Raw genomic sequence first — 20153 nt, forward strand, 5'->3', positions numbered from 1 at the left:
ACATCCCATACATCTCCCCTGTGGCCTGCCTTGGCTCCCAAGCCCCCAGGAGGGCTGAGCTGCCACCCACACTGTGCCATGATCCCCACAAGCTTGTGGGTACATGAGGTGAGACACACTCCCCATGGGGTTCTCCAAAGGGGAGTTTTCTAAAAATGTCTGTCCTAGGGAAGATTCCTATTTCTGATTCTTCATTCATGTTTGGAATGAACATGACAAATTGGGATTTTTCTCCAAATGGTCATTTTGGTTTGTGCTTAGCTGCACAGCTTCTGTCCTTTCTGAGCAACTGAAGTGCCTTTGCAGGGACTCCTGAGAAGGGCTGTGCCAGGAGCAAGGACTCTTCTGTTGTTTGGCTGTCACAGGATGAGGACACATAGGTGGGAAACACTGGCTTGTCCATCCGACTTATCACTATGGCCAGAGACTATACCAAATTTTTCTTTACTCTATGTAGAAAGAGCCAGTGAGCAGGGATTATGAAGCCTTCTCACACTGTGTAACCAGCCTAGATCTTCTAGAATTGGGCACTGTCATTTTGCAGCTCATTGTGAAAAAAGGTTGTCTTAATAATACAGTCTATTGGGAGAACATGCTGCTGAAACTGCTGCAAGCAAAGTGAAATTTTCATGTAAACATCTTCAAATATTTTTATGACCCATCAGCTTGAGTTTTATAAGTCAATGTATGAGTGAATACACAAAGCTTCTCTCTTTGTTTGCATATCCTGCCTCTACTGAGTTTTAAATGTTCATGCTATGTGGACAAAATCCAACTCTACATCTGTTTATGGCATATGTAGGCAGCATCATCTCCAAGATTTTTTTTTTTCATGTCTAGTTGAGCTCAGTAGCTTTGTGAAAAAGAACCCTCAAGACTTGAGCTAGCTTCCCTGTACCCTGACTGTGATTTCCCTTACAGGCTTGGGATCCTCTGGATTTCTTGACATGTTCAAAATAGGACAGCAGAAACAATTATCCCCCCCTAAGAAAAGGGACATATGTGACACATTTTCCCCCCCAGTAATGGCCCAGATGATAATTCTGTCCATGTCCCCCTGACCACAGTGATGTGACTTTCCAACCTGCAGATCTGGAGACCTTGACTCAAGAATAAAGCCATGTCCTGGAAAAAAGTAATGGAAGTGAAACAATAAGGGCTATTCAGTGACTTAGGTTGGCATTGATGAGGGCAATGATGAATCTGCTGGTTATGCACTTGCTTCCCAGGGGATCCTGGATAAATTATGGAATTATAGCATGGTTTGGGTTGGAAAGGACCTGAAATATAATTTCATTCCAACCCCTGCCATGGGCAGGGACACCTTCCCCTATTCCAGGCTGCTCAGAGCCCCATCCCACCTGGCCTTGGACACTCCCAGGGATGGGGCAGCCACAGCTTCCCTGAGCAATCTGTGCCAGTGCCTCACCACCCTCCCAGGAAAGAATTTCCTCCTGATATCTAAATCCCACAAGCCTCTCATAAGACAGCACTTCCTTCTGTGTGATTTCAGCACTTAGTCTACAAAATCTATGGATCTGTCTATCCCAAGTGTCTATCCCAGGTCTTATCTCTCTATGGTTTGAACTGATGCTTTAACACAAAACTTTACCCTAATTTTTTTTTTTTTGTTTTACCACTGGTAGGGACATACTGGAACTATTATACAAAGCCAGGGCTTGCTCACCAATTTGATTCTTTCTGTTACTGATTAAGAAAGAAAAGGAGTGCAGGAAAGGCAAAATGGGTTTTAAAATATTTTTGTGACACAGCATTTGACAAGTGACAGAGCACTACAGCCTTCATGATAGAAAAGAGAGATTTAGCAGCCTCAAAGAAGTTGTGGGAACAAGCTGATTTGATCATGATGTTTGTAAAATGATCATTATGTTTCATTTCTATAGGGCTGAGGTGCTTTCATGGGATATACAGTGTTTGGTTGAAAGGAAGCACTGGGACTATATCCTAAGAAGTTACTTTGATATAGTTAGATATTTTCATTTGTTGGAATTTTTGCTTTGTCTGAAATTTTGACTGTTCTGATCTGGGACTTTGCTGAGGAATTAAAGCTGTGGCCTTTCATCTGCTCCAATGCTATGGGCTGTGAATCACAGGGGCAGTGATGGCAATAAACAAAGCAATTCCCTTCCCTGTGCACTGGAAGAAGCTTTGCTGTTGCACTGGCTTTTTGAGTGCCCTCATTTTGTGTGTGTGTGTACATTTTATATGTCACTGTGTCTCTGCCTTGGTTCTGCACATTCACAGCAGTCTGCTGCTACCAATAATTCCCTGGGCTGTGTTAGCCATACCTGCCAGGTAATTTGGGCTCCTTCCCCTGCGAGCATGCTTTCCTGATGGCAAGTGCCTAAGACTGCAGGTTATAAAGAAAAGCCATTTTTTTAAGCTGAAACATAAATATGTGTTTGTGTGGTGATCCCAGCACATCCCAGCACGCTGGCAGTGGGGGGGAGTGAGAGTGCTCCACGTGGGCAGCAGAGAGAGAGTTCCTTCTGAAGTGCTTGAGAGACATTTTAAACATCTCCCCCTTCTGATATATATTGCTATTAAGGTGCTGGTTGCAAATTTTGTAACTAATAGTCTCGCCTGATATTTCTAACAACTTAATGAGCACTGTGACAAATGTAAATAGCGTTTCAGTAACACAAGTTTCCAGTTTGTATTAAAATGGAAGAAGGCCTTTAGTAAGACATAGCTCCTGCTGGGCTGTGTGCTGTAAAACCTCATTTTGAGCCCGTGCCTGTACCCAGGAGCTCAGAGCCCGAACAGGCGAGAAGGATTTCTGTCTCCATTTTTATAAACAAGAAACTGAGGCAAAGGAGTCATGAAGTGCCGTGTCCAGATTGCATGGGGACGGTGTAATAGAGCCAGAAAATCTATTGTGCTATCTTCCTGTCAAAGAGATGTGTTGCTTTCCTGACCTTACTGTTATGGAAACCTTGCGTGAGGTGAGTAGCCTTTCAAGAGTGGGATGCCAGACTGTATTTCTTTTTCCCCAAAATAAATTTGTCCGTGCCACTAGAAGCTCACCAGTAATCAGGAAATATTGCTTTCCAAAGAGACAAGATGCTTATCAGGTGGCAGGGCTGCATAGGGGGCTGGATTACAAGAGGTGAGGGTGGGCGAGCAGCAGCTCCTGCCCTTGGAAAAGCCCCTTTTTGGTCACTGTGAATCCCCTGTGCCATTTTGCTCTGGCCAAAACTCCTCTGCTTGCCATCCCCAGCACTGCTGGTGCCTGTTTTAAGCCCTGCTGTCACTGCTAGTAAGCAGTGGAATTGTTGTATTCACAGTATTGCCTGAATTAAGCACATGTAATCGTGTCCTGGAAAAAAAAAAGAAAAGTATAAAAGGAGACTTAGGTCGAATTTACTACAGGAAGATATAAAAAATAAATGCAAGTAGAGGGGAAATGAGAAATGCATAAGAAAAAAAAGTAATAGCAATTAGATAAAGTGACAAAAATGCTGGGTTTAGCTGAAGGAAGCCTTATCTGAAGCAACATCCAACTGTTGGCCCTAATCTCATCCCCACCCAGACCCTAATGCTGCTAAAATCCCATAATGTGGCTGAGCCCTGTTGAACACAGGCTACAGCTTGGCCAGGGCAGCCTTTCTCTGCTGGTAATAAAATGCTCTACAAAGTAATTCAGTAATTCTAAGGCGCTCCATTTATGGTTTTGCAGAAATTGCCACTCTCTTCTGGGTTTCAGACTAACTTGAGAGGATTTAAGCATAGTGTTAGTAATACCACTGCTGTGGAAAAGCCATAACCATGAAGGAAAACAGAAACAGGAAATAATGAGGAAAACTCTGTGTAAAGCAGGAGAATTCTCCAGGTGCTCTGGTAAGAGCATGTTTTATTAGACATTATTATGTTCTGTGCTGTTTATTCAATCACAGCATCATCTCCATCCTCCTTTTCCTCAGCTCCTCTGCAGTCACTGTCACTTCACATCACGCACAATGGAAATAGACACATACTTATTCACCCTGACCCAAAAGTAAGTTTTGTGGCATCTGTATCCACTCTCTGTTGTTCAGAGTGTTGTGCCAACATTCAGAGTCAGCAGGTGAGCAATGTTCTGACTCCAGCAAAGGGTGGGTTTGTCGGGCACAGCCTGCCACTCCTGCTGACCCTGCCACGTGCCCTGATGGCTGGCACCATGGCAAATTTGGCCTTTTTGCTGCACACCTTACCAAAGGGTAGGACCTCTCTTCTCTTTCTGTTTCATTACACCCACTGCTTCTTTCTTCCTTTTGGGTTTTCCATCTCTCCATGGAATCTTTTCTTCAAAGTTTCTGTTTCCTTATGGGACCTTTTGGTCTTTTCCATCTGTATCCTCATCCACACAGACTCCCAAAATTACTTACTCTTCCTTTATTGGTTCCTCTTATTTTTACCCTATTTTGTAGCACCTATCTATTCGCAGATGCTTCATTTTCTCCTTTTCATACAATCCTATTCCACAGATGATGCACACTACTTGACCCACAACACCTTTATTTAGTTTGAATTCAGTAGTTCTTCCCACAAAAGCAACCTCAAAACATTCACTGCTTTTTTCACACTGATTTTTTTTTTGTAAGTTCTCTTGCCAAGACACATCTTTGATGGGCTCAATTTCTTTACACCTCTTTCCAGCCAAACTAGCATAATTTTCCCTTTGAGAAGAGCAGTTTCTTTCTCTCGTTCCAACTGACTTCTGGTTGCTGATGAAATCTGAAAGTAAGCTGTGCTGGACAGCAGGACAACAATTTTATCAGACACACAGACTGTGTTCCTTTGCATGTTATGCTTAAGAATGTAACCTGCTTGAGGGGTCTCTAAACCATGTGCCAAATAATAGCTGCATTACACCACAATTACATACCCACACTTGGAGGAAAATGCTGTTTCTGTTGTGACACTGTTTTCATCCAGTCTAATGGGTTTTATTCCCTAGGAAAGTAAAAGATCAGAATGCTTCTATTAACCTTGCTCTCCTAAATGTTTGAGTAGTTAAATTCTAGGTCATTATATTGATTCACAAGGCAACAAGTAAATTCTGTGGTTGGTAAGTGTTTGCCAGTTGACTAGGCTTTATCCAATTCCATCTTGCTCCTGCAGCAGCATAATATTTCCATTGCAGTCAGCTTATGGGTGCAAATGATCCCATCTGCATCTTGATTTATTCCTTACTAGTTGGAAATATGCAGTGTCAAGTTTTCAGTGAATTTTGCTAGGTCCTAATGAGGATTCAATGTAACAGGATTTTTTCCAGCTTCAGTCTTGTAGAAAAGTTTTTCTGCATATCTGTCTTTTCAAATCAAAAAAGATACAGTGTGCTGGTATATAGTATATTTTACTTCCAATAAAGTTTTAGGCTATGCTAAAGGAAAAAGATAACTGTGCACTTCAGTCTTACCACTTACACCACTGTGGTATTGACAAGAAGCAGAAAAAGATGGTTGGGAAGACGAGGACTAACTCCTGGGTCTGGCTGAGAAGATGGAAAGAAAGGGTTTTAAGGCCTGTTAACTCTCTTGAAACAGAAGATCAGTAAAAAAGAAAGGGTCAGTAGCAGAATTTAGGGCTCAAAAAAGCTGCCCCGAGTTGCTCAGTGCACAACAACCCATATATTTAAGTGGTTTGCTAGACTAGTGTTGCTAGAACATATTGTTTTCTTCCCTAAATCCTTTCTTTTCTGGCTTATATGCGTTGGAGAGGAAGTGAACAGCACCTTTTTATGGCACTGAAAGGCCCTGTCTGGATTGATAGGAACCACAGCAGCCTTTTTTTGTGGTGGCAGAGTCTGTCCCTGACCACAATCATTATTCACTCATCCAGGCGTTTGTCAGTCCAGGTGTTTGAGAACTGGTCCTGCTGCTTGTTTAAGAGTGAGGTGCCAAAAGGTGCAGTTGCTGTTATGAAAAGATATCCACTTGGTTGTGGAGCTAAAATCAGATTGTCACTGATTTAAAAACCTGATATTGCAGCCCATCACACTGGAACATGCTAATGGTTCCTGTAAAGTTGGTAATCCCTGTGCTTATGCAGTATTATGTAGTAATGCTCCTGACCAGCATAAGCACGGAGATTTGGTTATTATGTAGAAGAGTTATAATAAGAAATATGACTGCAAAAGCAAAGCAGTCAGTTGAAATTGGTCTATAATTAAATGCTTAGAAAATTCTGTGCTTAGCTCATTTTAAAATCAAGTGCTTCTTTGTAGCAATTTCCTTTCTTTAATTACAATTTCCTGTCTAGTTTGACATTTACAATGCAATCTTGGGGGACATGTTTGTGATTTATTATTCTTGCTCCTATCAGGATATCACTCGGCAGAAATGAGTTTATAAAATAAGAGCTCAAATTATTATGGCCTTTGACCAATAAAGCTGGCTCATAATTTCAGGCCTGAGAAAAGATTAACATTTTTGACAATCAAATGCAGAATTACCAATGGGGGACAATTTTGAAAACTATTTCAATTTTCTGAAACATTGTACATTTTTACTAAGGAATATATAATTGGTTCTATATCGGAGCATAGGCTTAAGAGTAGAAAGAGCAATAGTGAATTGTAAAGCAAACCTGAAAGGAAGACTTGAACATCTAACATTGTTTAGCCTCTTCTGAATGAAATTGAAACTGCTAAATCAACACTACTTGAAAATTACCTAATGGAAGAGATATAAAAGCTCAGAGAAGTTCACAGCAATGCACTCACCCTTTTCTTTAGCATTCCTGACTCCTTAGGCTAATTTGTCTGGAGGAGCCAGGAGAAATTTTTCTGGTTTTGGTTGGTTTTATTTTTTTTTCAAATCTTACTGAATAAATTTTTTTCTTGGTTATTATTTTTCTTTTGGGGTTTCATTTGGAGAAACAGATGCCCCTACTAAACTGCATAAACATGATCTATTCGGCTGTCACTGCTTTTCCAATGACTTTCTTTGTCCCTGATTCAGGAAAATGTCATTGTTCAGGACAACACAGAAGTCAAAATGAATTCTCCGTGACTCGTGCAAATGTTCAAAGTTAAATGTGAACTTGCCTGTAACACAAAGTAGGCACCCTGCCTTGTGTGTTGGGAAGAGTGAGTTCTCAAAAGCTCTATCCAAAGTGGTAGGTGTGTTTTTAGTGTTAATTTGATGTAATGTCAAAATGGATGGCCTATAAAATTATATTGAAGGAGAGAGAAATGGTATTGGCAGGGAAGAAAATCTGTATCTTTGGAGATCTTTAAAACAGCTCGTGTACACATTGCTAGGAGGTGCAAATGCTTAGCACCTCTCAAAGTCAGGCTGCTTTTATTTAGATGCCAGCATATAGAGTTAAGAGCCTATTTTTAAGTACTGTGAATTAGAATCATTATTTTAAAGAATCTGTCCTCCCTCATGCCCGAGGAGATGAGAAAACATAGTATTAGTTACTTTGTTTTAGCAAGGCAAAAGCGAGAAAGTGGCAGGGCTCTGACTCCAAGTAGTTCCAGGGGTAAGGGCAGGGCTGGAAATCCTGCCACAGTGTTTCCTGGGCCAGCCTCAGCTGCCTGCGCCCTACTCATTAGCTGGGAGCACATCAAGCTTCTGTCCTCTCAAAGCATTATTCCATTGAGATGTATTTTACTTCAGGGGTGGGCTTAAGTAAGTGCTCAAGCATCCCTTTTCTAGGGCACCTGTCTGCAGTTTGAATGGGGAGGCAGTAATATGGAAATTGGATGTGGCCATGAAGACGTGGTCATGAGCACCTGCACTGCTCCCCTGGGCAGAAGACCCAGGTCAAGAGTGAGGAATGAGGAGCTGCTGTCTTCCCAGAGAAAAGACTCCAGGAAAGTCCACGGGCTGGTTAAAACATGTAGCTCTGAGGTGGGGAAAAGGAAGGTTAAACCCATGCAACAGCATGATTTGCTTAGAAAATTATCTGAGCAGTTCTGAAAAGTAATGTCGTAGCAGGAGCCAATACTTGCTAGAAAGGAGGAAAGTTCAGTGAGACCAACATGTCTTCATCATCCAGTGTCAAAACAGAATGGAATTTTGATGGCTGGGTATGTTTGACTTTGGGCTGTGACCAGTAATGATGACTAGAGAACCATTTTCTCCAGCTACTTCCATTGCTTAATTATTTTCTTACACAGTTACCTCAGAAAGGACAAGGATTTGTTAACTTGTCATCTTTGCATCTTGATATCGAGATAGAAAATAATCAAGAATTCCATTACTATCTAGTCTGGAAAGGCACGTGTTATGAACTCAAATACCTTCTGGCTATAAAGAGGTTTTATGTAATCATAAAACTGCAGAGTTTACATAGGAGCCTCACATGCCAGTACACACCTGCCAAAAGTCTCCATTCAGTCAAACTCTGAGACATAATAGGTCATGCTCTGTCTCCTCTCATTAGACCCTGGCCAGGAGGCCATTGCTGGCAGCTCAGTCCAAAGGCCTTTCTGAACATCTAGAAAAGTTTTCCCTATTGAGCAGGATTTGCATACAAAATCCTCAGTGTGTTGTAATTTGACTTGAATTCCTAAATTGAAAGAATTAAATTACCTCTCCAAAAATCCTCTCCCTTTTCTTTAAGGATTATGTTATACTCTTTAATTCTGGGCTGAGTGAATTCCCATGCAGGAAGAAAAACATACTTATGAGATGAGGCTCCTGAGCTGATGTGAATCAGCAGAGCATCGCTGGTGTCATGAAACCATGCAAGTTTATACATGCTGATTGCTTGGCCCTTAACATCACAAGGCTTTCCTAGAGCTGTGTGTTTTGACTCTGTCAAATCTTTCAATCCACATATGGATTATATATATTTTTTGCTTATGCACAGATGTTTTAGGCCATGGATAGAAGCAGTCTTTTGGGTGCTGGCAGAATTCCTCAGTGCTAATGTTATTCTTTTAAAAGTCAGACCAGTTACAGTTTCAGGCACAGCCAGTGACAAATACAGCAGCACAACTTTGCTCAGGAATGTACCACAAATAGAGAGAAAGAGGAAGATCATTTTCCTGAATGATGATTCCCCCTTGGCATCACCACTGTAATGAGATTGCCATAGATAAATGTGTAATAATTTTGTTGTCCTGAGACACAAATGCCAGTACTTTGGTTGTAGCAAACTCTTCTACTTGACTTCACTGCAGCTGTAGGTGTCCTGATAGACTGAATTTATAAATATTTGTAGACTTCTCTTCCATTCTTACCAACTACTTCTCATATAGCATCTAGAGTTTCTGCTGCAGAAAAAGAAATGGTGCAAATATCTCAAAGTACTGATTCCTTTTGGGTATCAATGTTCCCTTGTCTGTGGAAAACAGATGTAAAAACAGTTTGGTGGGAAAACAGGCATTCTGCTGTTGTTTCAACCTTAGCCTAGGATGCCTTCAGCAGCTGTGATGTATTAGGAAAACAAGATTTTCAACAATAGGTACTTTGAAAATCTTCTCCTAAGTTCTTTATTTATGGACTTACTTTAAAATGGCTTTGTTTCCCAGAATATGAAGAATCCGGCATTCCTCATTATTTACACCTGGATCTTCAGGATTAGGCCTTCTCTTCCAAGTGGAACCTTAAAAATTCATATCAAGGCACACTCTGTGATCTGAGAACTCAGACTTTGTTTGTGTTCTTAACAGTAGAACAAGCCACATCATCTTGCCTGGACACACATTGATTAATTCCAACTCCTGAAGAGAATCAAAGCATCAAACATTACTCTCTCAGGGTAATGTCTCTTGGGTGTGAGCCCAAAACCAGAGCTGGTCCTTTTCTGCCATTGATCACACATGAAATGTATCTCATCTGACTCTCCTTGAAATCTGTGGGGGTTCTGTCATTAAGTCAACAGCAAGCCCAGAGTTTATTATTTGTAATGTATTTCTTATTTGTTCAACCCGAGCACTCCTTTTGGTGTTTTCCGGGTAAGCAGAAAGTTCAAGAGGGAACCTGGTTCCAAAGTTTTTTTCCACGGATTCCAGCAGCTTCTGATTCCAACACCAGTTGGAGTTCAGGACTAGGTTCAGCATCCCTGCTTCTCTGTTTTGACTGTACTCAGCAATGGAGAAATGCAGGAAAGGGATGGCGTGCAGCAAACAGCAGCACTTCAGCTCTGTGAATTTCTGCACGTCTTGCTATTTCCTAATGTTTGTTTGGATTTCACATACTGCCCAGGCAAAATTAATTGCTTGCACATTTCTGAAAATTTAGTCCAATGATCTCTTTTTCTATTTCCTGGGGTATGTATGCTTTTGGCTGCCAAAAATAACTCCAAGAGACAGGTTACATGGAAGCTGGGATTATCCATGGAAAGTAATAGTAGCACTCTCATGCACGAGGAATGAGCAGGCTGCCGATTGTAATACGTTTAAAGGGTCAGCAGAAATCTATAAGTGGTCAAGAAACAAGACAAACATCGGCCACCAGTCTGATGGGAAAAGCAACATCCATTAAGTCCATTAAATTTAACATTGGAATCAATGTTTAAACCACAAGAAGTAATTAGTGTAATTCATATTACAGACCTTTGGATTTTTGAAACCAGGTTTAATTATATTGAAAAATGACAGCTTCATTTTCCTTCTCTGGGTGGGTTACTACCATGTTCCCGATGCTTTTATTAGCGCTGGGTGCCGATATCAGGTTTTTAATGACATTAAGCAAAGTAGTGTTTCAGCCATCTGAGGAACAATAAATCAGGTTAGATTCTTTTTGAATGGAGACAACACAGATCAAGTGGCTTTTAAATCATTTTTCTTCATCACTGAGAAGTGGAGCTGTTCACTGGAAACAGCAGCCCATGGGAAAAAATGCAGGTTGTAGAGTGTGGAGTGATATTTGGATTCTCTGGCTCCCTTTGCCTGCATCGATGGACAATTCATGAGCTACTGCTAAGCTCTGGAAAGGTATCTCTCTAATCCTTTGCCAATACAAACTCCACATAACTTTTACAAAGTCTTTTATTAGCAGTCTCAGATTTGAAAAAAGATGGAATGATACTGCATCCTCTGGACTTAAAACCTTTTAATATTGACAAAGATGTTGAAAGGACAGTTAAATGTGGCCATGAATATGCACAAAAAAATCTTAATTTTCAGAATAGTTTCATTGCTGGATTTGAGGAAAGTAAAATATTTATCTTATTTCTATCTTCTTTATGTGCTTCTACACACTTGGCTCTTCTTTCTTGAGCCACATTCTTTTTGTGGTTCCATTTAATTTGGGATCTTTTCTTTACCGGCCAAATTTTTGTAGAGCTATCAGTGAATGTAAAGCTCATGGAAAACCAGTGGTAGCTTCTCTTTTGGCTTCCATTAGTGCAAAAAATAATGCAAATCATTGATTTAAAATAAGTGCCTCTTGTCCTGGAACTGTTTCCTGGTTCCACCCTGTACTTGGAATAAAGAAAAGAATTTCGTATTACTGAGCAATGCAGAGAAATGGGAATGTACATTCACAGCCTGAGTTTATAAGTAAAGGTGGTGAAGCCATGAGAGCTCTATCATTCTGCTTCAGTCTACCTGCAGAGCAATCCAAAGTGTCTGAGTCAGGAGAGTGTGACTGAATGTTATGTAGGAAACCATCAAGGAGTGGGATAATGACTTGAAATTTCTTGGTCTGTGGTCATTCATTTAAACTGATAACAAAAGTAAGGTGAAAAATCTAGGCAGATTTAAATTTTTTGAAAATAGGTAGCGTCCAGCTGCTCCCTGCATCAGAGGAAATGAGTTTGAAGAGATGAAAATTATGTGATACTTCCTCACAGACACCATGAGGCTTTGAGTCTGGCTGTTGCCTTCCAGCTGTGGAGGCCCAGTCATGGTGTTTACAGGGTTATCCTTACCACAGTGCAAGGCAGGGCTATGGTGCAGTGAGATCCCAAGGAATGCTCTCCCAGGTCTTGGAAAACAACAGATGAAGCCAGGAAGTTCAATAGGTATTGCTGCAAAGAGGAAGATGAGCCATGTGCAGGAAGGGCACCATCAACAAGCCTTAGTGATGTTGGTGCAGACAGCAAAGGAAGGTAGTGCAGCAGCAGAAAGAAATGGAGGCAGATGTGGTATGATGCAGGATCATTTTGTCAGCTCTTTGGGTGAAAAACCTGTTTAAACTGGTAGAGAAGAAAGCTTAGTATCTAGGACTGAGCAGTACTGAAGGGCCTTGCACCAACAAGTGAAGGCAGCAATTCTCTGTAGCACTCAGGAACATTTTTTCTGACTGTGGGGATTATGAGTGCAAGATCTCTTTATAGGGCATGGGAAAAAGAAAGAGGGAAGGAGAAGATTCCAGACCTGTAAAGAGATTTCCAGCATAGATTAGTCTTTGGGCATGTTGATACTGTATGGATAGATGTACACTCATCGTGCTCGTGCTATTCACTGAAAAAAATCCTTCTCATGAGGGATTATTAGCTCAGGCTTGGTGCCAGTGCAATCACATGGCTTCTGTCAGATTGGAGCGTGGGCAGAGCTTGCTCATGGCAGTTTGCAATATGTGGTGTAAACATACCCAAAGAGTAATAGCAGGTGGTAGCAGAGGAGGTGCATAGAAAGGAAGATTTGGAACAAAAGATGCTAAGCTTCATTTGCTGTGTGATGAGCCAAATTCATCATTGGTGTAACACCCTGAAGTCAGTGGAGTTATAATAATAGAATTAGTCCAAGGAATCATATCCATCCCTGGCACTCCATGCAATGCCTTTGATCTGATGGGGTATAAGTCATGGCAGCATCTTGTCTGCTGAACTCACAACATGATGCCTCCAGGGTGAAACATCAGGAAAAAAACCTCAAAATGGCGCTGGGAAGTCACGAGCTAAATTTTAAATGTACATTTCAGTTTGAAATCCTGGCAGAGTAGTTCTTTTCTTCCTGCATATTTGTCCCAAATGGTAACAATATAATGAAATCTCTGGCCACATATTCAGCGCTCAAAATGGGATTAATTTCTTTCTGTTTGGCTTGTACAAATAACTGCACATGAAGAGTTTGTGCAATAGCAGAGGGGGTTATTTTGTCTTGGCAATGGTTTTGTCTGGAGCAATGGAAGAAACTGAGGTAATGTGAATATTGTATTTAGCTTTCTTCATCCACAGTAGAAAAACCAGCATTTCATTTGGCACTCCCTACTTATTAAAGTGCTCTTTTGCATTGCTTCCCAGCTTCAGCTCTGCAACTCCCAAGCAGGCCAAACACAATTCCTCTCACCTCATTCCTCCTTCCTAAAAGAAAAACTCCAAGAAAAAGCTAACACAAAACCAGGAAAACAAACCAAATATGCCCCAAGAACCAAGCACATTTCTCTCTCTTTTTCATTATTGAGTAAATGCACTTAGAAGTTGTATTGGTTAAACCATCCTCAGCTGGTTTAAGTTTATCTGCCTTGAGTGAGTTCAGTGAGTGAGTTCTCAATTTACAGTAGCTGAGAATCTGGCCCTTGTTTGTAAAGAGTTTAAATAATACAGGATCAGCCACTCTTCAGGGCTTTGTATTCTCTCTGGCCCTGGGATTTGTGGTCTAGGAGGCTGAACTGGCTGTCCACTGGTAGTGGTAAGTGCCAAGGAATGGGTGCTCAGGGACTTCTCTGCTGAGCAGCTGCTTTGCAGAAGGGCTTTCATCCTTTGTGCTACCCAAAAGCACATTTTTGGTGTTGTTCCATAAGAGGCATAAGCTACCATCCTTCTCTGCATCTCCACTCCCTCTCACTTGTCCTGTGGTGAAGAGGGATGCTGCAGATGGCAGCTTTGCTGTAAGAAATGATACTGTGCTTGACATCCCACAGCTATGGGAGCAGAACTGTGCTTGGCACTGGGACTGGCCCTGTGCCCTGGGCAGAACAGCTTCTGCAAGGCCAGAGCTCCTTGGAAATATGGATTCTACAGGTATGTTCCCTGTGGGTTACTCTCCACTCATTCTTGAACCTCTCGTAGAGCCTCAGCAAAGCTGGCTGAGGCAGAGGTCTCCAAGCTATTTAATTCCTGCAAATGTGTGGAAAAATACAGAGCCAAAGAAGAAAGGAGGAAAAGTCATACACACTCAGCTCATCGTAACCAAGAGACCTAGAGGCCTCATACATGTCTAATCACAAAGGAATGAAGAAAAAACTTTTTATTATAGTTTTTACTTCTGTTTATAAACTATCTGCTCGAGCAGTTTTAAAAAACACTGAGGTACAACTGAACATGTATGTATCAGATACAAGTAGTTAGGTTTTTTCCTGCTCTTGAAATTTTTCTAAGCAGATCAGAGTGTGGTTCTATGCTGGTTTTAGGTTTGTCAATATTTTGTGAACTTTTTTTCCCCTATTTTTTCAATCCCACTGGGAAGTAATTTGATGCAAATATCCCACACTGAGCAACACGGACTCACCACCACTGGGCAGATGGGTTATGTGTTTGGATGAGCAAGAAGGCGAGTGCATCTGGCTCAAATGTCACCTCTGAATTTCAAAATCCTTTCCCACTAACATCATTCATATATGAGACTTGGAAATGCATTCTGAGCAATTTATTGTTATTCTGATTTGTATTGGAGTTGTGTGGAGTGATCCCAGAGAAGACAGGGCCCAATGTGTTAAATTAATTAAGGTGTAGACCTTGATAGATGAAATCTGAGTTTATAACTGAGACAGGTAAGAGAAGAGGAGGAAATGGAAGCACAAAGGGGTAAAAGGACTTGGTCAAGGTCACATCTGTGTAAGTAAAACTTGATCACCCGACTGCTCTTGGCAAGTAAATATGAAAGGAGAGCAGTCGGCCAAAGTAAATTCACTTTAAAACCTGAATGAAAATAATCAATAGTATTCACCCACTGTGTCCCAGATGCCTGAATCAATTTGATAACAAACAGTTTGTTCCCTTTTCTTAGTTATTTGTAAAGAAGTGGCTTGATTGCCAGTGTGCCTAATTCCAGACATATGCGAATTCCCTAATGGTAATGGAGCTGCACTATTGCATGCCAAGACTGAGGCAGATACTCAGCTCTTTCCTGCTAGATTTCTCCCAGAAGATCTGCAGTCAAATCCCTGTTTAACGACTATCAGAGGAACATATGTGCTGCTTCGTGGATCCGCTTTCCATCCAGTGTAAACACGTAACAGTAGCTCGGCTCCCGCGCCGCAGTCGCGGCCCCGTCGGAAAGTGCGCACTCTGGGCTCACGGGGGCTGAACGAGCCCAGGGCCTCTGGGGTGCCTGCTGGGAACCAATCCTGCCCTGGCACCTGGGACTTCTCCTGGCAGAGCCCTCTGCACCCAGCCCCTCTCTTCCAGGAGCTGGCTCCGTTAGCCAGAGCCTGCTGGGAGAGGCTGCAAGAGGGCTGAGCTCAGCAGGAGCTCTCCGGGCACACAGAACAGCTCCCTAAGGAAAATGTCCGGACACACAGAACAGCTTCCTAAGGAAAATGTCTGGGCACACAGAACAGCTCCCTAAGGAAAATGTCTGGGCACAGAACAGCTCCCTGAGGAAAATGTCTGGGCACACAGAACAGCTCCCCAAGGAAAATGTCTGGGCACACAGAACAGCTCCCCAAGGAAAATGTCTGAGCACACAGAACAGCTCCCTAAGGAAAATGTCTGGGCACACAGAACAGCTGCCTAAGGAAAATGTCTGGGCACACAGAACAGCTCCCTAAGGAAAATGTCTGGGCACACAGAACAGCTCCCTAAGGAAATGTGGTGCTGGTGCTTCTGGTCTGGCAGCTCCAGGTGACTCCCCATGCCCAGCAGGCGGGCCCATGGCAGAGGCACAGAGAGCATTTACAGACACAGGCACAGATTTCCCATCAGAACTGCCACAGCCATCCTGCAGGGGTCTGGTCTCACTTTGGTACAGACCAGGCTGCAGGGACAAAACCCAAAAGGCTCTTCTGGCAATCAGATCATCCCCCAGATCAGTTGGGGACAGGTATATCAAAAGCAGTGGGGGATGATTAGGCCTATTCTACATAACCCTCCTTCAACAGGCTACATATTACTTTTTGGCTAACTGATGATGCTTATTTTTAATTTTTTTTTTCTTTCTGATCACATTCACCTTTGAGATAGTGAGTTCTGCTTACAGTTTAGCTGAAGTTCTCAAAGTAGTCAGTCAATTTCAGCTGGTTGTATTTCTAAAAGCAACAAAAAATTTAATGTATTTGGGAGTACTGATGGTAACTTTCTGGAGGTTTTCTATCCTAGTCTACCAGCTGAGTGCTGTAAAAATCCCCAGTGCATGTAATACTGTGAATTCCTGATTGCAGGTCATTTGGTCCAAAACATCAGCCATCAGATTTTTCCTGCACTAGTCACTATCTGCAGAAGGGTTATTCATTAGGTATTTGCAAATTCCTATTCCTTTGCCCATCTTGCTAGATTCCATAGTTGCTTCTCCATCCCCTTTGAAAATTAAGTCACCGTGTCAGTGATTCATGTGGAAAATAACAACACGTGCACTTCATCCTCTTTTGGCTGTGTTGTTCAGGTGAAAGAACACCCTTTGCTGAAAGCAAACCAAATCATGAAGGTCTGGACTAACACTTTTGCAGAAAATAAATGGTTTTGGTACTAAAACTCCTGGGGAAAAGCCAGCTATAGCCCAAACAGTTGAAACTTGCTATGCTATGTGTTTGACTTGCATGGGCATCTTTATTATTGAAAGTTCAAAGAAAACTGCTTCTTCCTCTGCTGTGTCTTCTGTTCTTTGCAGGGAACAAATAACCTATTCCTTGCTTCATTCACTTTTGTAACTGCCACTGCTATTGCTATTTCCTGTAAGAAACCATGGAGTTGCATTTGGAATATTTACTGTATATATACCGAATTCCAAATATACCAAAGGGTATAAAATACTGTCAGTATAAGCACCTTCCCTGTTAAACATACATGGTCATAAAATATTAAGGGAAACTAGATCAATCTATTGAAGATATTCACATACAAAAGTGTTTTTCATAGGTCACAGGAATTTATTAGAAAACTTACTGTACATTATGGAGCTCTGAGCTGCATGACCATTTTGTATCCCTGTGGATATAGCAAAAGTATGCTCATCAAGTTACTGGCACACAACTCAATTTTTACATGGGAGAGTAAAACTTGGTGTTAAATAATGCCTAAAAGCATATAGAAAGCACCTTGTCTCCTTCAAATGGCATCCTCCCAGGAAATGCAAAAAAAAATCAATATATTATAGTATCTTATGATCTCATTTAAGTGATTCAACACAACAAAATTTCAATGACATTTCTTTCTTCTGTGACTGTTGACTTGCCTTTTCTCTCTGAACAGCACCACTAGATTTGGATTTTTTTCCAATTTTTTTTTCATCCTTTCCTTAGGACCATGCTGTGGATGGCAGCCTGTCCTGGGGAAAAAAACATATGGTTCATTAAACTACTAGAGATTAACAGAAGCCAAAAAATTCATGAATGCCATGGACTCTGTAGCTCCAGTCTAGGGAGGGGAAGACCTGTGCCACATCAGGCTGGCTGGACTATCCCCTGGGACTTGTGGGATTGTCTCCTACCATAGATGTCTGTGTTTTCTTAGTTTATCTTAGGTTGATTACTCACAGAACAAAAGCTGTACTTTTGTTCTGTACTTTTCCTGTTAAATTGCCCTACAGCTGCCTTATACAGGAAATGTAGATGGCTTGTACTCCCCAGTCATACCAATTTTATGTCTGTCTGAATGGGATTACTGCTTGGGCCTCCAGAAGATGTTACACTTATTTACATTTGAGTTAAGCACTGATGATCCCCTCCTTATGGCTTCACTGCAGAAAGAAGGTGGTGGTGGCAGAGAGCAGATAAATCACAAAAGACACGCTTCATCTGCCTGATCTCTGGTCTCACTTCTGCCCTTAGAAATAGTGCAATAGTTCAAGTTTATAGCCTTTGTGGATTAGAAAAGCACCCTTATGCTGTTGAAAAGAGAAAATGTCCATAAACAGTGTTATTGACAGTTATTACTGTTGTATCACTGAAGACCAGGGCTCATTGTGCTAAGTGCTGTGCAAATGTATTTTAGAGGGTTTCCCTGCTATAAACAGCAACATTCTTGTTAGAAGCAGCAAGTCTTGTTATTCCTATAACTCTCTTTGCTCTATTTTGCAGCCCAAATAGCACATGGGCAGTCATGCCTTAGGAACAGTCAGAAGAACCAACTCAAGACAGACACATTTCCATCATGTGAGTACTTTATACCTTCTGTCTCCACCACATTTGGAGTTTTGCTGTCTTTACTCCAGGGGAAATTTGCCACACTCCACGTGTCCATAAAGAAAGCACCAGAAGCAAGCACAATGAAGAAACGCAAACTGGTTGAAACAAAAATTGAGGGTTTCTTATTTTCAAAACAAAATATTTCGATCTATAGCTTTTTATCTTTTAGAATAAGTACGTGCTCAGATTAATCTGTGACAAACACATTTAGAAGGCACTATAAGAAGGGGTGAAATTTGCAGATGCCTGTGATTGAATTCTAATCAGAAAAGAAAGTTCTTCACTCTTTCTGTAGTTCTAGTCTGGTGATCCAGATTGCCCCAAACCAACATCTACCTAAGGGCAGAAAGATGCTATAAACATCCTAGAGAGATGGTGCTGGAGAGGCCTGAAAGATTAGACATGCTTTCTATCCCTAGGGCTGGTTTTTTTGTTGTTTTTTTTTTTTTTTTTTTAATTGGAACATATTTTCCTTTTCCCCTTCCTTTCTTACAAGACAACTCTATTTACAGCTTGCAAACTTCTCACTCTTTAGTTTTGGTAACAGTATTGCTGATGCATTGATCCATTCATGATCCAGGGCTCCTTTCAGTCCTTTCCAGCAATGCCACTGCCTGGCCAATTATTTTATTGTGCTGATACATCTTTTCCTTTCCCCTCTGACCAGCTCTTATCTCACAACAGTCTCCACATTTTCTTTGGTGTGTCCTCTTCAAAATGGAGAGTTAATAACTAGGTCAGCTTCAATAAGAAAGGTGAGTGTGGAGTGCTAGTCTGTGCTCAGGAGCCTCCTTGCCCCTTACAGAAAGAATCTCTCACATTTCCTCAATCTTAATCCGCTTTTAATGGCCTTACTTATTAGTTGCTAAGCTGTTTTCTTCTGGAGAGCTAGAAAAGATAGCCCACATAGTAAGGTGCTGGTATTTTGTGGTTAGGCACAGCATCAGAATGTCTGAATTTGTATCTTGCTCTTTTTTGGTGGATTAGGAACCACTGAGGAAACTTATTCAGTACTATCTGCGTTTAAGAAATGAGAGCCTGGATGAGATTTCTGGCCCTTGAGCAAATTTTCTGAGTGCCCTTGGGTGACTCAGTTGCTTGTCTCTGTTTCAGCTCTCTCTCTGCCAGACTGATGTAATATTCCATGCCTAATATAGGTGCTGAGGAGCTAAATTAATGAGTGCCCGTGGAGCGTGCAGATCACTGAAGTATGGATTGGTACCCCTGAGGGACACCAGCAGAAAGCTGGTTGGGAACACAGGCTGGCTTGCCAGGGTGGAGAGTGAGAAAACTCTCAAAGAAGTGGACAGGAGGCTGGTAAAAGGAAGCAGGAGAGAGCCCAGAAAAAATAGGGCTGATATAACAAAAGGCATTCATTACTTGCTAGAGAAACTCTAAAGGAATCTGATGTTTGGATGTTCCCTTCAAATTTGGACACTTGGAAAGCTTTAATACATCAAATTTGAGTGAGGAGTTTAAAAGTCTAAAGAAAGACCTCCTGAAAGGTATTTGCATAGTGTACACACTAAAAATCTACAGACATATAGATTAATTTAAACCTTGAAATTAAATAAGCCTTAAACAGGCCCTAAAAAATGCACACAAACATATTCTGGTGAAAAGCTACATTGTGATCCTTCCTGTATGAATTATAGCACATATACAATAACTGCCATGAATTCTGCAGGGAATGTGAGAATGTAGGCACCTATTCAGATTGGAGGCCATAAAAAAAGAACCTCTAATAACAAGTGGATCCTAACATTTTTTGAAATAACTAAAATAAGAAAGGGACCAGAGGGAGTGAATTGCATAAGGAGTGGAAAATCCTGAACCCATGCTGGCCCGAAAGAAGTATCAGAAAGAAAGAGCTCCTTTAAGTAAAAAACCTCCCAAATTAGACCTTTGTCTGACCAATTCAATAAGAAAGGAACAGGGAATAGGGAAAGTCATTCAAATGTA

The 20153-nt window shown here is 41.4% G+C and overlaps 1 long non-coding RNA gene across 1 annotated transcript in view; it reads left to right on the plus strand.

Moving 5' to 3' along the window:
- LOC143694333 (uncharacterized) overlaps positions 1–20153 on the plus strand; it is a 263833-nt gene that overhangs the window by 231943 nt on the left and 11737 nt on the right. The window contains exon 9 of the long non-coding RNA XR_013182714.1: positions 18084–18158. This is a non-coding gene — a long non-coding RNA (uncharacterized LOC143694333). The remainder of the gene's footprint in view (positions 1–18083; positions 18159–20153) is intronic.

The sequence above is a fragment of the Agelaius phoeniceus genome, chromosome 6 (genome assembly GCF_051311805.1).
Source record: "Agelaius phoeniceus isolate bAgePho1 chromosome 6, bAgePho1.hap1, whole genome shotgun sequence".
In the NCBI taxonomy this organism is placed as follows: Eukaryota; Metazoa; Chordata; class Aves; order Passeriformes; family Icteridae; genus Agelaius; species Agelaius phoeniceus.